The following is a 17389-nucleotide window of genomic DNA, read 5'->3' on the forward strand; positions in this document are numbered from 1 at the left end:
TATCTCCTGCAACCCTCTCACTCTACTGTTGAAGGAACAAGAGCCTGGCAAGGAGAGTGCCCACTCCCCATCCTCCCCCTTACCCACTCCAAGCCCTCCCACCCACCCCCACCCCACGCTGTTCTCTGGGGAACCAGCCCCAGAACCAAGGCTTCCCTGCTGCCTGGAAAAGCACATTGGAGTTGAATGCAGAGCACACCGATCTGGCTCTCTGTCCAGGCTCTCTCTCTTCTGTCCCGTGTACCCAGCATAGGGCCTGACCCATAGTGCATGCGTGCACACTAAGTCACTTTAATCGTGTCCAACTCTTTAGTCATGTCCAAGTCATGTATGGATGTGAGAGTTGGACTATAGAGAAAGTTGAGCGCTGAAGAATTGATGCTTTTGAACTGTGGTGTTGGAGAAGACTCTTGAGAGTCCCTTGGACTGCAAGGTGATCCAACCAGTCCATCCTAAAGGAGATCAGTCCTGGGTGTTCATTGGAAAGACTGATGCTAAAGCTGAAACACCAATACTTTGGCCACCTCATTCGAAGAACTGACTCATTTGAAAAGACCCTGATGCTGGGAAAGATTGAAGGCAGGAGAAGGGGACAACGGAGGATGAGATGGTTGGATGGCATCACTGAAAATCAATGGACATGAATTTGAGTAAACTTTGGACAGGGAGGCCTGGCATGCTGCAGTCCATGGGGTCACAAAGAGTAGGACATGACTGAGCTGAACTCTTTGCGACGCCGTGGACTGTAACCCACCAAGATCCTCTGTCCATGGGGATTCTCCAGGCAAGAATACTAGAGTGGGTTGCCACACCCTCCTCCAGGGGATCTTCCCAACTCAGGAATCGAACCCACATCTCTTATGTCTCCTGCATTGTCAGGCAGGTTCTTTACCACTAGCGCCACCTGGGAAGCCTGACTCATACTGGAAACTCAACAACTACCTATTGAAGAAACCCCTGGATGAATGAATGAGCCAGCCATCCTCTCAGACGATGCTCTGCTGCCCTAAGTGATAGAGGACCTACAAAGGGCTACAAAAGCAGCAGTTAATTTTCCGGGGTGAAGTGGGAGGAATTCAGAAAAGCTTCCTAGGGCATGGAGCCAGGTCCCAGAGAATGCAGCCAAGAGACCTCCAGCCCTAGGAACCGGAAACGCACTGAGATTTGGGGAAGACGCTGGTGTGTTAGTGGGACAAGACTGAGGGTCTGCAGGAGATAACGTGTCAGGAAATGGGGAAAAGATGAGTGACCTCACCCTTCTGTCCTTCCATGTTTTTCTAGGACATCTTAGAGAAGCCAGGTGACTATTTGGGGAAAACGATTTAAGATAATAATTAGTTACTAGCTGGCAAGAGTTTAATGGGTTTTTCTGTCCAGATAACATTTGCCTTTTCACGGAGGGCCTCTGACTTCACCCCCAGGAACGTGAGAATTGTAAGGAATTGGGGCGGGGCGGCAGGAAGACCTCTCCCCACCAGGAGTGCCTCGCACTCAGCCTGCAGTAAATCACTGCTCCCAGACAGGCCACATCCCCACCCAGGAATCCTGCCAGACTCCGCAAGAGATAACCACACACATCTTTCGGAGAACAGCCCAACCCTCAAACAAATGTGCTCCGGGGACACTTTTATAATGGAATTTCTCTTTCATTTAAAGTTAATCATTGAACCTGTAGACTGCCTCTCATACTGAGTGAAGTAAGTCAGACAAAGACAAATATGATGTTGCTTATTTGCAGAATCTTAAAAAAAAAAAAAAAAAAAGGATACAAATGAACTTATTTACAAAACAGAAATAGAGGCACAGATGTAGGAAACAAATTTATGCTTACCAGGGGATAAGGAGGGGAGGGATAAACTGGGAGATTGGAACTGACATATACACAATATTATATATAAAAGAGATGACTAATAAGGACCTACGATTGAGCACGGGGAACTCTACTCAATGCTCTATAATGATCTACATGGGGAAGGAATCTTTAAAAAGAGGGGATTTATGTATATGCATAAATGATTCACTTTGCTGTACAACAGAAAGTAACACAACATTGCAAATCAACTATACTCCAATTAAAAAAATTTTTTTTAATAAAGTTAATCACATTAGCCTTTTCATCTGTTCTTCCATATCTCCAACAGTTTATAAGAGAGGTTAAAAGAAGTTCAAGCACACACACACAGTCACTGATTTCCCAAGACTTGATTTTTCATCACGAGTCCCTGGTTCGTAAGCGCTAAAGATGTTCCACTTGGTGTGTTGGAACCCTTTATTTCCCAGGGAGACTTGCTGTCTGTTTTGATAGGAGCAATTTATCACCCTGGTGGAATCAGGCTGCCATTTGGAAGGCAGGGCCAGGATTTATGAATCCCTTTTCACTGGGATGAATTTAATTCCCCGGAGTGGAAGTGGTATTAAAAGACTTGGCCCTGCTGCACCTGTGGCATTTGAGATGGTGGCTTCCAGAGTGAGTGGCAGCTTGGCCAGGAAACCCCTGCCCTCTCATACCCACATCAACACTGCACTAGAAACGTCTTCACCCTTCCAAGCACAGAGAAAGCTCCATCTAGGGCATGAAATCCAATTATGCTGGGTATAAAACAATAGTTTTAATTAACAATGATGGACATCCCAGGTGGCTCAGGGATAAAGAAATCTGCCTGTCAATGCAGGAGTGGCAGGAGAGGCAGGTTTGATCCCTGGGTCGGGAAGATCCCCTGGAGGAGAAAATGGCAATCCACTCCAGTATTCTTGCTGGGATAATCCCATGGACAGAGGAGCCTGGTGGACTACAGTCCATGGGGATGCAAAGAGTCAGACATGACTGAGCATGCACGCAAGAGTTAACAATGAATTTAAAACAATAAAATTGATTTAGAGAGTGTTTCCACTCTATTTTTAGTGTGCCTAAGTTTTAAAATTATTATTCACTGAAGCTACTTTTTCAAAGTATCCACTGTTAAGCTCTGAACCAAGTTCTTGCTCTATGGGGGCCAGCTTCTACTTCCAATTTATAGTCCAATGTCCCCATACGTGTTGTGGTCCAGGTAAGACATGACGCTGCCCACTAGAACCACCTGGGAAGCTTTAAGTCCTATGGATGCCGGACTCCACCCTCAGGGAGTATGAGACAATGTCTGGGGCACAGCCTGAAAACCAAGATTTTTTTAACCTTCCCAGGTGATTCTAAGGTATAATTAAGCTACATATAATTATTAAATATATAATATAATGAGCTTTATATTTTGGAAACAAGCGTAACAGAGTTTCAAATTAGACATCCTCTTTATGATTGGTCACCTATTTTATATGAACCAACCTTGACTTCCAAAATCATTTCACGGATCAACTTGGTAACTGACAAATATGCCTTAGTGTTCATGGACAAGTGGGTTGTTTACATGATGAATTTTCTTCACTGTCTTTAAAACTTGCATGAAATCAGGGATTCTAGCTACTTGCCGCACTTATATTCTAGGGATGGCTTTTATTTGGTCAAACAGCTCACTTGCATCATTTTAATTTCACGTTATCAGTTGATATTCATTCATTGTCCAAATAACAGTGACACATTTCTGCTCACGATCTCTGCTCCTCACCCATCACCCATCCACTCACCCTTTCAGCCACTCAACAGTTGTCAGGTACTGATGCAAGCATGCTCAGTCATGTCTGACTCTTTGTGCAGCCCATGGACTGCAGCCCACCAGGCTCCTCTGTAGAAAATAATAAATCATACAATTGCTCTCTTAAAGGTCACAGTCCAGTGTGGAAAGAAGACTCATTAACAGAAATCACAGGAAAGGGTGAGAAATGCTTTATAAGAGGTGACTTGAGGGTGCCAAAGAAACATGAAGATGGGCACCTAACACTGCCTCCAGACAGAAGAAAAAGGACTCTTGTTTCTACAAAGTCACTTTTTGTATCATTGAACTATGGATTATTATCTGTAGGACATGCATAGAAAGATGCCCACCATATACAGGTTTAACTATTTCTCTTCATCTTTATTCAGTCGTTCATTGGAACTAAATAAATATACTATTCCACAATTACATCATTAGTTAAAATATGAAATGTTAGAATTCATACATTTTCTGATTTAGATATTCCTCTTTGGGGAATAACATGTACCGAAGACACTCTGTTTTGGTCTCGCTGGTTCCATGGTTCTTTTAAAACTCACATCCAAGGACAGACATCCAAATGAGGAAGGCTACAGACTTAATTGCTGTCATCAGGGTCAAGAACACAGTGATCTTCCTGGGGCTCCCTTTTAAATCACTGACATTGGGGATTTCTTCACATTAGTAGGTCAGCACATGATAAAGCATGTGCCTATTTTAAGACCAAATGAAGGCTACTGGAGAACCAAGGAACAAGGCAAACATCTGGAATTCCTAGGCAGTCACCTAGGAGAAATGTCACCAGTGAGCCAAGGGACAGAATGGGACCAAGTCAACCTTGTCCACATAATTTTAAGTGGCTGCTTACAAGGCTACATAAAAAGTGAGCATAAAATAGGATAAAAATGAAAAGATGGTGAACTGCTTGATAACAGAAGTCAGGGAGTAATAAGGAACTCAGGTGGTTTTTTCCTTTCCCCATTTGAAATGAATTTAGGATCTGAGTCTTCTTTTCTGGTCTCACAACACTGGACCACTAAGGGACATCAGAGATAATTTAACCCAATATTAGTTTATAAATAAAAAATTGAGGGTCCAGAGAGGTGAATCAATGGCTGAGGTCATGCACTGAGCAAAGGTCAAGGTCAGAACTGAAACACCAGGCTTCCTACCAGCTGTGACCCCTCACCCCATGACCTTGAAGTGCTCTCACTAAGATGGGCCTGAAATCTGAACACAGCCGAGCGCTCTCCTTGCCAGCATCATCTGACCGCAGAGTCATCACTGGTTCACTGGGACGATGGCTGCAACTCTTGGCCTGCAGGCTTGAAGGCTTAAGAAATACAGTGTGTTTCTCTTTATGACCAAATTTAATTTCAGAGTCTCATCTCTTCCTTCACAGGCTCACATCAAAGCCCTGCAGTGATGATGAGGTGGATAAGGGCATGAGTGCCTCTGAGCCTGGGCACCACCATCCACCAGTGGATACACCTGGGCATCCACAAAAGAGTCCCTCCCATCCGGTCTCCTGGTGTCAGCTCAAGCAGGTTCAAGGAGGTCACCCTTCTTCCTCCATGTCCCAGTTGTGGGGCCTCTTCAGGTTCAGTGGCCCCGAGGCTTCCCTGGGCCCTGAAGTCAACATTCTGGCCTGTTGCTTGTCCTACAGGCTCAAGACGGGGGGCAGGGCTTGGCGAGGGTGCCTGTCCACCCAAAAACATGATAAAACTATTACACCTGATGGGACCAGAGAGAGTCTGGGTTAAGGCGGCTTCCCCAGGTCCTACTGAGGGCATTTCAGGGATGACGAGGATGACAAGTCTCTCCTCTGGGAGTTCTCAAACACATCTGAGGTTTCCATAGGGACCCCCACCACCACGCGCTCCAACCAAGGACTCAGCACTGGAGAGGGGTTTGTGGGAAAAGGCAGAGCCCTGGGCAACACCTCAGATCTTTTCTGCCCTTCTTCAAACTCTAGAACCTTTATTTAATCTCAGGGCAACATAGAACAGAAACTTGCTCTGAGCTGGTGTTTGTTGCTCACATCCTGAGTTCTGCCAAGAACTGAATTCCCCACCTCACTGTGCTGGGTTCCTCAGGTGGCACTAATGGTAAAGAACTGATGGCCAATGCAGGAGACATCAAAGATGTGGGTTCGATCCCTGGGTCGGGAAGATCTCCTGGAGTAGGAAATGGCAACCTACTCCAGTCTTCTTTCCTGGAGAATCTCGTGGACAGAGGAGCCGGATGGGCTACAGTCCAGAGGGCCACACAAGTTGGACATGACTGAAGCGACTTAGCATGCACGTACCTGGCTGTGCTACACCTGCCCTGAGCTTTCCAGACTAGGAGTCACAGGCAGAACAGCAATGAAAACTGACAACTCACGTATCAATCGACCTCACCATGATCAAGGTGCCCATGACTTGAGTGCTCATGTGGTCCATTGCCAGGGACTCACTGTCTGGATCTCACCCCCCAGATCCTGGTAGGTTCAAGACACCAGCCACAAAGAGGAGCTCAAGACGTGCAAGAGTCGCTGGAGAGCAGCACTCGCCATTGCCCCTCCCTGGGTAAAGCCAACCTCCTAATGGCGTGTCAGCAGCATTTCCTCTTACTCAGAAGTCTGCCACAAGAAAAGCACATCCTCTCTAAGCTTCATTGTCCTTATCTGTCCAGACAGGCAGACATCTACTTATAAAGATTGCAGATAGGGGAGGTCAGCCCTTGCCAAGTACATGTGTATAGTTGCTGTACAATAAATAGCAGCCATTAACAAAGACAGCCCTCAGACTGCAAGGAGATCCAACCAGTCCATCCTAAAGGAGGTCAGTCCTGAATATTCATTGGAAGGACTGAGGCTAAAGCTGAAACTCCAGTACTTTGGCCACCTGATGCAAAGAACTGAATCATTGGAAAAGACCCTGATGCTGGGAAAGATTGAAGGTGGGAGGAGAAGGGGATGACAGAGGATGAGATGGTTGGATGGCATCACCAACTGGATGGACATGAGTTTGAGCAAGCTCTAAGAGCTGGTGATGGACAGGGAAGCCTGGTGTGCTGCAGTCCACGAGGTCACAAAGAGTTGGACTGAGTGACTCAACTTAACAAATACACACTACTATATATAAAAGAGACAAACAATAAGGACCTACTGCATATCACAGGGAACTATATAGCTTGTGCTAACCTATAATGCAAAAGAAGCTGAAAAGGAATACACACACACACACACACACACACACATATGGGCTTCCCTGATGGCTCAGAGGGTGAAGAATCCACCTGCAATGCAGGAGATGCTGGTTCAATCCCTGGGGTTGGGAAGATTCCCTGGAGGAGGAAACCCAGTATTCTTGCTTGGGAAATCCCTTGGACAAAGGAGCTTGGTGGGCTACAGTCCAAAGTGTTGCAAAGAGTCCAACAGAACTGAGCAACCAAGCAGGAGCATGTAACTGAATAACTTTGCTGCATACCTGAAATGAACACAAAATTGTAAATCAACTGTACTTCAAAAAAATAAATAATACATAGCAGCCATTTTTAACCTTTTCTCTTCTGTATCATCATTAAGAACCTTCTTAAGCCTTGTGACATTTCCACCGGGCATCTTTCTGAATTTACCACCTGGCAGAGAGTTAGTGAGGAGGCACCAGGTCATAATTTTGATCACTGCCCAGACCACATGGAGGCAGATGTGCTTGAGAAAAGCCCACAAGTAAAAGATGATCTAGGAAACGTGAATGATTGCTAACAAAAGCAGTTTGGCAAGGGTATGAATGACTCAGGGCAAGCTTGTTTCCATTTCTACAAAAACAACTCAAGCCCCTTTGTCTTACTGAGTCTGTCGTGCAACTGCTTGGAGTTACGGCTCATTATGTACGTGGTTCCAACAGGGGCTTCTACCCTGAGTCAGCACCTGCTCCAGCGACTCATCCAGGTACTAAAAATGCAGGCCCCCAAGCCGACTCTCCAGAGCTCTTAGTTCAGAATCATTGCCAGAGGGGCTTCCTGGAGGAGAAAGACTTCAAGTAGGAACACACCGGCAGGAATGACACCCAAGGATGCATCCAGCCAGGGAGGGGATTCCACGGGAGAACAGGGGCAGCCGCATGGGGCTCCCACGTGTGCTGGACATGCCCCAGCCTGACTTGCTGCCCAGCCTTCACGCTGCTCAGGAACAGACAGTGAGCCTTTGCCTAGCCTCTGGTGTAGTCCAGAAATTTCCCCTTAACAAGGTGTGCTACTTTCAGATACTGGTACTGAGTCACCAAACTGACACAACCACCACACTTTCTCATTTTTCACATTCATAAGACCTAGGGGTATCATGACCAATAATCTCCTGAAACTGCATTTTCTACAAACTTGGACGTACCTCTGATCATGTCCAGACCAACACCTGCTGGAATAGGTCCTCATCCATGGAGTCCTGGCCAGGGTTAGCAGTTTACCAGTGTTCAGATTCAGTTCCTTCAGGACTGTCCTCAAGCTCACCATTCCAAACTGTCTGAAGACCTAGAAACTCACAAGAAGTTAGCCCAGCTATTCCAATACGAATCCACTAAGTAACTGAGAACTCAGGAAAATATATTAGCTAATGGTTTCCACTTGGTCTAAAACAGAAATAGGTCAATTATATTTTTCCCCCTCTCTCATTCTCTCTCTGTTTAAACAAGAAAATTCCGAATCACACACCAAGAGCTGGGTTAAGATCAATGATTTAGCCAAACAACACAAGAGTAAAATAATAGCTAAGCTGTCTGCCAAGTCCACAGACTTGATTCCAAGCCTTTCACTTATGCTAACTCATTTGATCTTCACAACAACCCTACAAAGAAGCTGACACTATTATTATCCCCAATTGCCAACTGAGGAAACCAAGACACAGAGACATTGAAGTCACACAACTCACAACTGGCAAGGAGTGAATTCCAACCCAGACTACCCAGCTCCTGAGTGCACACTCCTGAACACAGATGTTCAAGAACTGGCACCAGACATCTTTGGATGCTGAGATGAAAACAAGAGTTTTAATGGAAGAGGATTTTGAGAAGCATAACAGTCACTAGACAAATTTTAAACAATCTGTCAAAAGCTGCAACCCTTTCTAAGGCAGCAGCACCCAACCATACCCACACATCAGCTGTCACGCACCAAGGGCATTCCATCTTTCTTCCATTCAATATGGCGCTCCACGGTGCCCAACCTCAGGATGCCTGGAATGGTAACAAATTATGGTACTGAGTAATCAGGCTATAGCAGGGGGAAGAAGGCTGCTTCCTCCACCAGGACCACAGAAGGCAATGACTCTTATGTCTTTTTAGGGCCATTTGCAGGTAAGGCCCCCAAGAGCCCAGCACCACCTTCCAAGACACATCTGGCCAGTGGAGGCCAAGCAGAATCAGGCCAAAGCACACAAAAGAGGAGCCACTGATGGGGTTCTGGGTGCAGCTACCCCTCACCTTGCCTCCACCAATTCCAAGGCTGGAAGTCACCCAGGGGGAGCTAAGCATGGAGTCAACTGTCCCCCAGTGAAACTGTCACTGGAATTCCAAGGCTGGAAGTCACCCCAAGGGAGCTAAGCATGGAGTCAACTGTCCCCCAGTGAAACTGTCACTGGAATTCCAAGGCTGGAAGTCACCCCAAGGGAGCTAAGCATGGAGTCAACTGTCCCCCAGTGAAACCGCATTCACATAGACTCAGGAAAGGCTCAGCCGTGCCACCACCTCCAGGCTGGAAACACACAAAGACAGGCCACCAGGACAGACCTGGAGCGGACCCACCCAGGATCAAAGCAGATGCGTCCATGGAAAGTCAGGGAGCTAGGAGCACCCTAATCAGGGTAGAAACTTCCCTCAGTCTGATCACCAGCACCAGTTTATCATTCTTACTGAACACCAAAAACCCTGTCTTCACATAAGACATGTGAGAAACCCTTCAACAGAAAAAGTTTTTTTTTCCATCTTGACCCAGATACTAAATGAGGCCTAATTGACAGAGCTCCACAGAAGGCCCCCTTCAGGGGCCTTGGCCAGGGCGGTGAGAGGCTTACTCACAAAGACCGGCTTGGAGCTCAAAGTCAGAGGGCAACTGACTAACAAGTATTCAGACAACAGTGGTGGGCTTAGGAGGACACAGGATATTTTTCCTGAGTTCTTTAAAACTAGGTCAGGTTCTTCCTGCCCAGAACCATGGCCCGGGGATGGAATCTTGACATCTTGAGGGTCACTCTGGGCCTGGCGCCCCTCCCCATATCAGAGTCTCTGATCTAGGGTAGAATGGGACCACCATCCACTTCATCCCCCTTCCCCTGGTCTCTTCCGCCCAGCGCTCAGAAACAGAAGAGACTTGGAAAAAAAGAAAAAACTTTCCCAGAGCACAGCACACAATCAGCAAAAAAGAATAGGGTTCAAAGGTTTCTGGGCAGGAAATGTCAAAGAATGAGGTATCTTGATGAAGGCAACCAAAAAAAAATGAAAGCAGTCTGGTCTCTGAAACTCAACCGCCCAGCTCCCCCAGAAGCCCTTCAAAGGCTCCTAGAGCGCTGGAGTCTGCAGCCCCATCTCTGGGGTGCCCCTTCCACCAGCACCCACCCCCCACTCCCGGGGATCTGTACCCTCACTCACAACAAAAGCAAAGAGGGGGAAGGGCGCACAGAGAAAGCTAGTTTTGTCAGTGAAGTAGCAGATCTTTGAGATTCCCTGTTCTTCCAACACCAGTGGACTCTGGCAGAACTTTAGGCTTCCTGGAGAAAGCTTCAACCACGCGGTTCACCAACCCCAGCTCAGGGCTGTCAGCCCAGGCTGTGCCCTGGATCGTGGGCTATTTGGTCACTTATTTTGAGATGAGCAAGGTGACCATGAAGGCCCTTGAAAACCTGTATCACAGGAGACGCCCTGCGGACTTCCTCAGACACGCTGGGGAATCAGGCAGAGGGCGCACCTGGCTGCCTGGAAGGACTGCAGGTCGCTGGCCAGGCCCAGTGGCAGCCTCGCTGACCACGAGCACGGGGACACTGGCCTCCCGGTCCCCCCAGAGAGGAAACTGGATACCCGAGGAGGACAGCGAGGTATCCGGGAATTCAGTCCCTCTGGGCCCTTTGGGGCGGGCGCCGAGGGACCCATAAAGGGCTTAGCCCAGGGTCACCAGCGTCACCTGCCCGGTTGGCGGAGGTGCTCCGCCCCGCTCTTCTGGCGGGGTTGGGGGAATCTAGGTGGCAGCGCAGGGGCGCAGGACGCCGGGGATGGGGTGCGGGGGACCGGGGGCCGGGGGCGGGGCGGCGGCAGCGGCGCCCGTCTGCAGGCTGCACCCACCCCCGCGCCCGCAGCACCTGCGCGCCCTCCCTACCCGCGGTTCTATCTCCCACCAAAGCCCCGGTCCCGCCCGCGGCGCGGGGCTCTGCCTACCCCGCTCGGGCGCCGGGCCCCTGCAGGCAGGCGGCTGCTGCTGCTGTTAGATTCCCAGCCCGGATGCCGGGAGTGGGACGAGGCGGCGGATGCTCAGCCCGCCTTGCAGCTCCCTGCGTAGCCGAACGTTCTCAAGCTTCTCTTTTCTTTACTAACTTTCCTGAACGTGTGTGTGCGCGCACACAGCCCTTGCAAAAAGTACTGTCGAGAAATGACTAGGGTTTCATTGATATATTTAATTGTATTAAATCAGTAACTGAAAACAAGCACAATCATACATCCCAAGCCAGGTTTCCGTGACCTTCTTCCCCAGGGCGGGTAAATCCATCATGTGAAAAAAAAAAGGGAACGTCAGAGCCTTGTGTTCAGGGAGCTGGAGAAGGGGCTGCAAACAGAATCTTCCCACAGGAACAAGCTCCTTCGTCAGCTGGGGGTGTGCATAAACAGGAAACTAGTGAGAGCATTCTTAAAAGGTTAGATAAGAAAAGCAGGTGCAGCCTACCTGGTATCTACCCACTCTTGGCTTTTACCGAATAGAAATATTTGTCTTTTATTACTGGACTGGGCTTCCCTGGTGGCTCAGATGATAAAGAACCTGCCTGCAATGCAGGAGATCCAGCCTCGATCCCTGGGTTGGGAAGATCCCCCAGAGAAGGAAATGGCAACCCACTCCAGTATTCTCGCCTGGAGAATCCATGGACGGAGGGGTGTCTGGTGAGCTACAGTCTATGGGGTCGCAGAGTCGGCGACGATTGAGTGACTAACACACACTTGCACACACACACACAGGACTTATTTAGGATCTCACTGGATTCCCCGGGACTTTTCCACAGGTAGATTTTTTGTTGCTGTTACCTTCCTTGTCGATACAAGCAGGCAGATGTAATTCTGTTTAAAATCTGTGAATGACTCTAACCTCCACCCCCCTCCCATGGTCTATGCTCTAACAAGCAAAGTCAATTTTCCTGGTGTTAAATAACATTGAATATTAATTGCATAGTTAACTTAAAAATCAAGTACTGGGGTACACCACAGGAAAATCCCTTGCATTTTCTGTCTGGTTTCTATATTATTTCTTTTTTTATTTTACTTTAATTGGAAGCTAATTACTTTACAATATTCTGGTGGTTTTTGCCATACATCAGCCATGGTGTACATCGTGTTCCCCATCGTGACCTCCCTCCCATCCATATTATTTCTGGAAATCCCAGGGATCCTAGCCCCATGGCTGCAATATTTATTTGCTTTTCAAATTTTAGTGTCTTGCTTGAAAATCCTAATTTCCAACAGAGGGAACGAAGGCATTTTCAAGTGACATGCAAGCCGGTGGATGCAATAGGAGACGAAGAATTGCCTCCTTTCTGCAGAATTGGATTTGTTGTTGCTCCTGGTGAGAGCTGGGTGCCCGGTCGGGCTGAAGACTGACGTGCTGTTTATCTACCTGTCTGCACCTGTGGTGTCCTTGGTTCGTTTTGTATTTATGACACATTTCATACTGCCATGAGGATGATCACCTTGCTCACCCCATCACTAGAGTTCATGGTGAAGGGAGAAAGGATGTGAATCCGTGCTCATGCTCACACCAACGCGCAGCTGAAAGCAGACGGCAGAGCACCCTGGGCCCCACACCCCGCAGGCCTGTCAGCTCTGCTCCAGGGCCGGCCTGTGACCAGATCTGCTTCCAGAAGTTGGCATAACAGAGTCCTGAGTTTCAACTGATGTCAGCATTCCAACCCAGGCCTGCAAGAGTTGGGGGACTTAAAACCCACCCACCTCTCCCCACCCTTTCTGCACTGAGCCACAGCCGCCACTCACACTGACCTGACCGGGAGGAATCTTGCTGTGAGCTGCATCTTGTTTGGGTCAGCAACACAAATTATATCAGCCCTCCAAGTGGAATTTTCAAAACCCAGGGTGAAACTGGAGAAAGGTGGTCCAGTGGTTACAACTCTACACTTCCACTGCCAGGGGCCCAGGTTCAATCCCTGGTCAGGAAACTAAAATCCCACAAGCTGCATGGCACAGCCAAAGAAAAAAGTACAAGTTTCTAGTAGTAAGATAAATAAGTCCTAGGGATGCAGCATACAATGCAATGACTACAGCTGCATGATCCACAGGAAAGTTAAGACAGCAAATCCTAAGAGTCCTCATGACAAGGAGACATTTTTTCCCCATTTTTTAGTTTCTTCTTTCTTCTCATTGTATCTCTAGGAGAAGATGGATATCAGCTGAACTTTTTATGGTAATCATTTCACAGTTCACATAAATCAAACCAACGTGCCATTTGCCTTCAACCTAATACAATGACGTATGCCAATTATTTCTCAACAAAACTGGGAGGGGGCAAAAGCCTTTTTGACTCCTGCCATTGCCTTGGTTCCTTTCACAGTAGAAACGTCATCCCTCCTCCATCCTGGTCATTCCTTCCACTGTTCTCCACACATGCACACACACATCTCACTCTCCACATTCACCTGTATCCTTCTCAACCACTGATCCCCAAGAACAGTCAGAAGGTAGGGTGACTCTGGACCACTTCACGATTTCATTTGGTCTTTAAAACACTGCTTATGTGGGTGAAATAAGCACCATTATTCAATAATCCAGGCTGGACCCAGCACAGCTTCTGGCCCACATGCCACGCCCCATCAACATTTCCTGTTGGACCCACAAGTACTAGGAATGCCTCTAGTGTTCCTTTTCTTCACACTTCTTCTGTTGAAATGTCCTTAAGAGCTGATGGACTTGTTTTGGTTCCAGATTCTTTATTTTTTTTTTTCCCATTTATTTTTATTAGTTGGAGGCTAATTACTTTACAATATTGTAGTGGTTTTTGTCATACATTGACATGAATCAGCTATGGATTTACATGTATTCTGCATCCCGATCCCCCCTCCCACCTCCCTCTCCACCCGATTCCTCTGGGTCTTCCCAGTACACCAGGCTGGAGCACTTGTCTCATGCATCCAGCCTGGGCTGGTGATCTGTTTCACCCTAGATAATATACATGTTTTGATGCTGTTCTCTCGATACATCCCACCCTCACCTTCTCCCACAGAGTCCAAAATTCTGTTCTGTACATCTATGTCTCTTTTTCTGTTTTGCATATAGGGTTATCGTTACCATCTTTCTAAATTCCATATATATGTGTTAGTATACTGTATTGGTCTTTATCTTTCTGGCTTACTTCACTCTGTATGATGGGCTCCAGTTTCATCCATCTCATTAGAACTGATTCAAATGAATTCTTTTTAATGGCTGAGTAATATTCCCTGGTGTACCAGATTTTTTTCCATCCCTTTACTCCTCCTTTAGCCCTGAGGACCCCTCCCCTGACAGACAACCCAAGCAGCATGACCAAGCAGCATGAAGTGGGTTCCTAAAGTCAGTGTCCCAGCTTCCTCCAAGCCAGCACACACACAGCCTTGGTTGTCAAGCCCAGAGAATAATTTTTCCCCCAGTCTCCTCAAATTCCATGTATGTGTTCAGTTGCTCAGTTATGTCTAACTCTTTGTGGCCCCACACACTGTAGCCCACCTGGCTCCTCTGCCCGTGGAGTTTTCCAGGCAAGAATTCTGGAGTGGGTAGTCATTCCCTCTTCCAGGGGATCAACCCAGGGATGGAACCCAAGTCTCTTGCATCTCCTGCATTGACAGGTGGATTCTTTACCACTAGCACCACCTGGGAAGCTCAAATTCTGAAGTGCCTCAAATTAAATAAAAAATTTAATGTAGGCTGTAAGGCCTATAATACCTCCTGAGGGCATGAACAAACAAGTCAATGCCTAACCAAGGTGACTGCCCATCCCTTCTCTTCCCCACTATCCTTTCCTCCCTGCATCTTAGGGTATATGGTTCCCAGGCTTTTAGATTTCATGGAGCTAAAACATTGAATTAATTTTCAGTTTTCAATTTAATTTTGATTTGTCGAATTAGCCACTGAATTTTTTTTAAGTTGCAAAAGAACTTGACCCTTCAAGTCTAGCCCTTGTCCAAATGAGATTCCTTATGCCTGATGTCATAGGCCAATTTATTTAAAGTCTGAATAAATATCAAGTCACTTTTGGCAGCAATGGGAGTTACCTACCGTGCCGTCAGAGTGCCCAATGCAAACACGGTTACAGAGATGTTCTGTCTCTACATGAAGAAGTGAGTATTGTGAGTTATTTGTTTCCCTGGCCTAAAATGCCCTGTGCCCTGCTCCAGATCCTGCTGGCTTTCAACACTGAATTGAGGTCCCACCTTCTCACAAAGTCTTTCTAGCCTACTCTGACTCTTCAGCATCTCTTCCGCCTCTCAATCCCACATGACTCTGAGTCCTTCAAGTAAGCCTTTAATTACAAGGCTGTCTTGTGTTGTTCACCACAGCATCAAGTGGGTTATTCTGGTCTCCCAGCATAGATCAAAGTGGGCAGGGCCCATGTCTTTGTGTCTTTTACTTTTTCTGGGTCCTGCCCAAGAGAAGCATGTGGAGACTGAACACAAGGAGGGGCTCAAACATCCTTGCTGATGGGTTGACTAGATCTTTCCACCAATGGTCAGTCTTCATGGCAGTCTCCCTGTGGCCAGACAGTAATCAGCTCTCAGCACTGGATTCTCATACAGGGACGGGACTCTACTCTGACCTCAGGAAAACATCAGTCCAGTCAACTGACTGTCTTCATAGGGTTCTAGGTGAAGTTCAAGGGGAAAGAGAGAGCAACTTGTAATGCATTGTACCACCTACCCAAACAACTAGAGTAAGATATGGAACCTAAACACAATGCAAGAAATAGAAAATGCTGGTGGGGCTCAGAGGAAAAGAGAATTTTCATCACATGGTCAGGCAGTGTTGACAGAGATGGAGACAGTGTCAGAAGCCACCCAATTGTGGAAACAGTGAGGCCAGGACTCAAGTATGGCTCTGTCCCCTGCTTACACTATGACCTTAGCTACTATCATGCTTTTCAACTCATGGTGTGGTCGAGGTCACAGCCGACACCTTTGAACTTGATACAAACTGACTCTCAGGCTCAACCCAAGGTCTGTGGAAGAGAATCTTCATTTTAATGAGTCCTTCTAGTGAGAATCTGCATTTTAATGATGAGCCACCTATAGGTTAGGGTCTGAGAAGACCGCAATATGTGGAGACGGTTATTGCTGCCCCCAGGCTCCGCTTCACAAAGCACCTCCAGTTCATTTTGGAGGAATAACCTCTCTCTTGTGAATCGGTCACCAAGCCCTCGGGGCTTGGAGCTCAACTGATCAATGCATTCCATCGTCCAGGCCACAGTGGCTGGTTCATGGATGGGCATGTGGCCCAGGTCAGGTCATTCAGGGCCAATCAGATACAGCCAGGCTGGTGTTTGATCACAGGGAAAGCTGGCTTGCTCTTCCCCTCAAGTTGAGGAGAGAGGGTGTGGGTTGTCACTCCTGTGAAGAATCTTATGACTACTGGGGACCTGAAAATGGACCGCGGACCATGTAGGGAGAGCAACAGAGAGACAACAACCCCTTATGGCGATCTTGCAAGCCGGGGAGGGGGGGGGGGGGGGGGCGGGGGCGGGAACTGGGTCTAAGAAGTTATTTGATTACATGACCCAATAAATTCCCCATTTTCTTGAGTCAGTTTGGGTTAGATTTTCTGCTACTTGAGAATGAATGAGGCAGCATGTTGAAAGCCTCCCACAGAATTGGTCTGCTGCTGCTGTGGCTGTGGTCCTGGCCCCTGCAGTGATTGCTATGGCAGTTGAACTTGTCCTGGAAGTCTTTGAAGATTGGCAGTGTCTTCAACTTAACACAGATGAAGAAGGAAAGCCTCAAGACAAGTGTATTGAATTTTGACTTAGACAAATTGAATTAGACAAAGCAGAGTTTTGCAGGCTATTTCCTTTTGCAGAATAAAGTTGGGGTGCAAAAATTGAGGGCTTGAAGGTATCTGAGCAGAGACCAAGAGAATGAGCTTGATACTTAGGCATCTATTCTCCTAAGGGAGAGAACACTCTTCCCCTCTCCTATGCTTTCTTCTAGAAGCTTCTCCCACTGCCCAGGCACACAGATGCCTCTCTGGGTGGTGTTTAGGAAGCATAACTGGGCAAGCTTGGTTCAGCTCCGCCCTTTTATTTTCCACTCTGTTTGAGAAGAACATGAATTCTCTGCTGCTGCCTTGGGTTCTTCTTCACACCTGGGGTCAACGCCATCCATCAAAGTCGACTTGCCTCTGGCAATCATACCTGCACCAGCCCCCACCTGTATTTACCCACCCCGGGCTGGATGGCTGCGTTGGCCTAAACCAAGATCAGTCCTGAAAGGCTCTCTGCCCAGCTATGCAGAGCCAAATCCCCTCCCACATGGCCTCCTGCTTAGTTTCCTATCTGAG

The 17389-nt window shown here is 47.5% G+C and overlaps 1 long non-coding RNA gene across 1 annotated transcript in view; it reads right to left on the bottom strand.

The window, feature by feature from the left end:
* The window catches only part of LOC133064529 (uncharacterized), a 142979-nt gene extending 131813 nt beyond the window's left edge, over positions 1-11166 (bottom strand). Inside the window, exons 1-3 of the long non-coding RNA XR_009694647.1 lie at positions 11033-11166; positions 8781-8842; positions 8002-8141 (exon numbers count right to left, since the gene is read on the bottom strand). This is a non-coding gene — a long non-coding RNA (uncharacterized LOC133064529). The remainder of the gene's footprint in view (positions 1-8001; positions 8142-8780; positions 8843-11032) is intronic.
* Positions 11167-17389: the final 6223 nt, after the last annotated feature.

This window comes from Dama dama, chromosome 11, assembly GCF_033118175.1.
Source record: "Dama dama isolate Ldn47 chromosome 11, ASM3311817v1, whole genome shotgun sequence".
Classification (NCBI taxonomy): domain Eukaryota; kingdom Metazoa; phylum Chordata; class Mammalia; order Artiodactyla; family Cervidae; genus Dama; species Dama dama.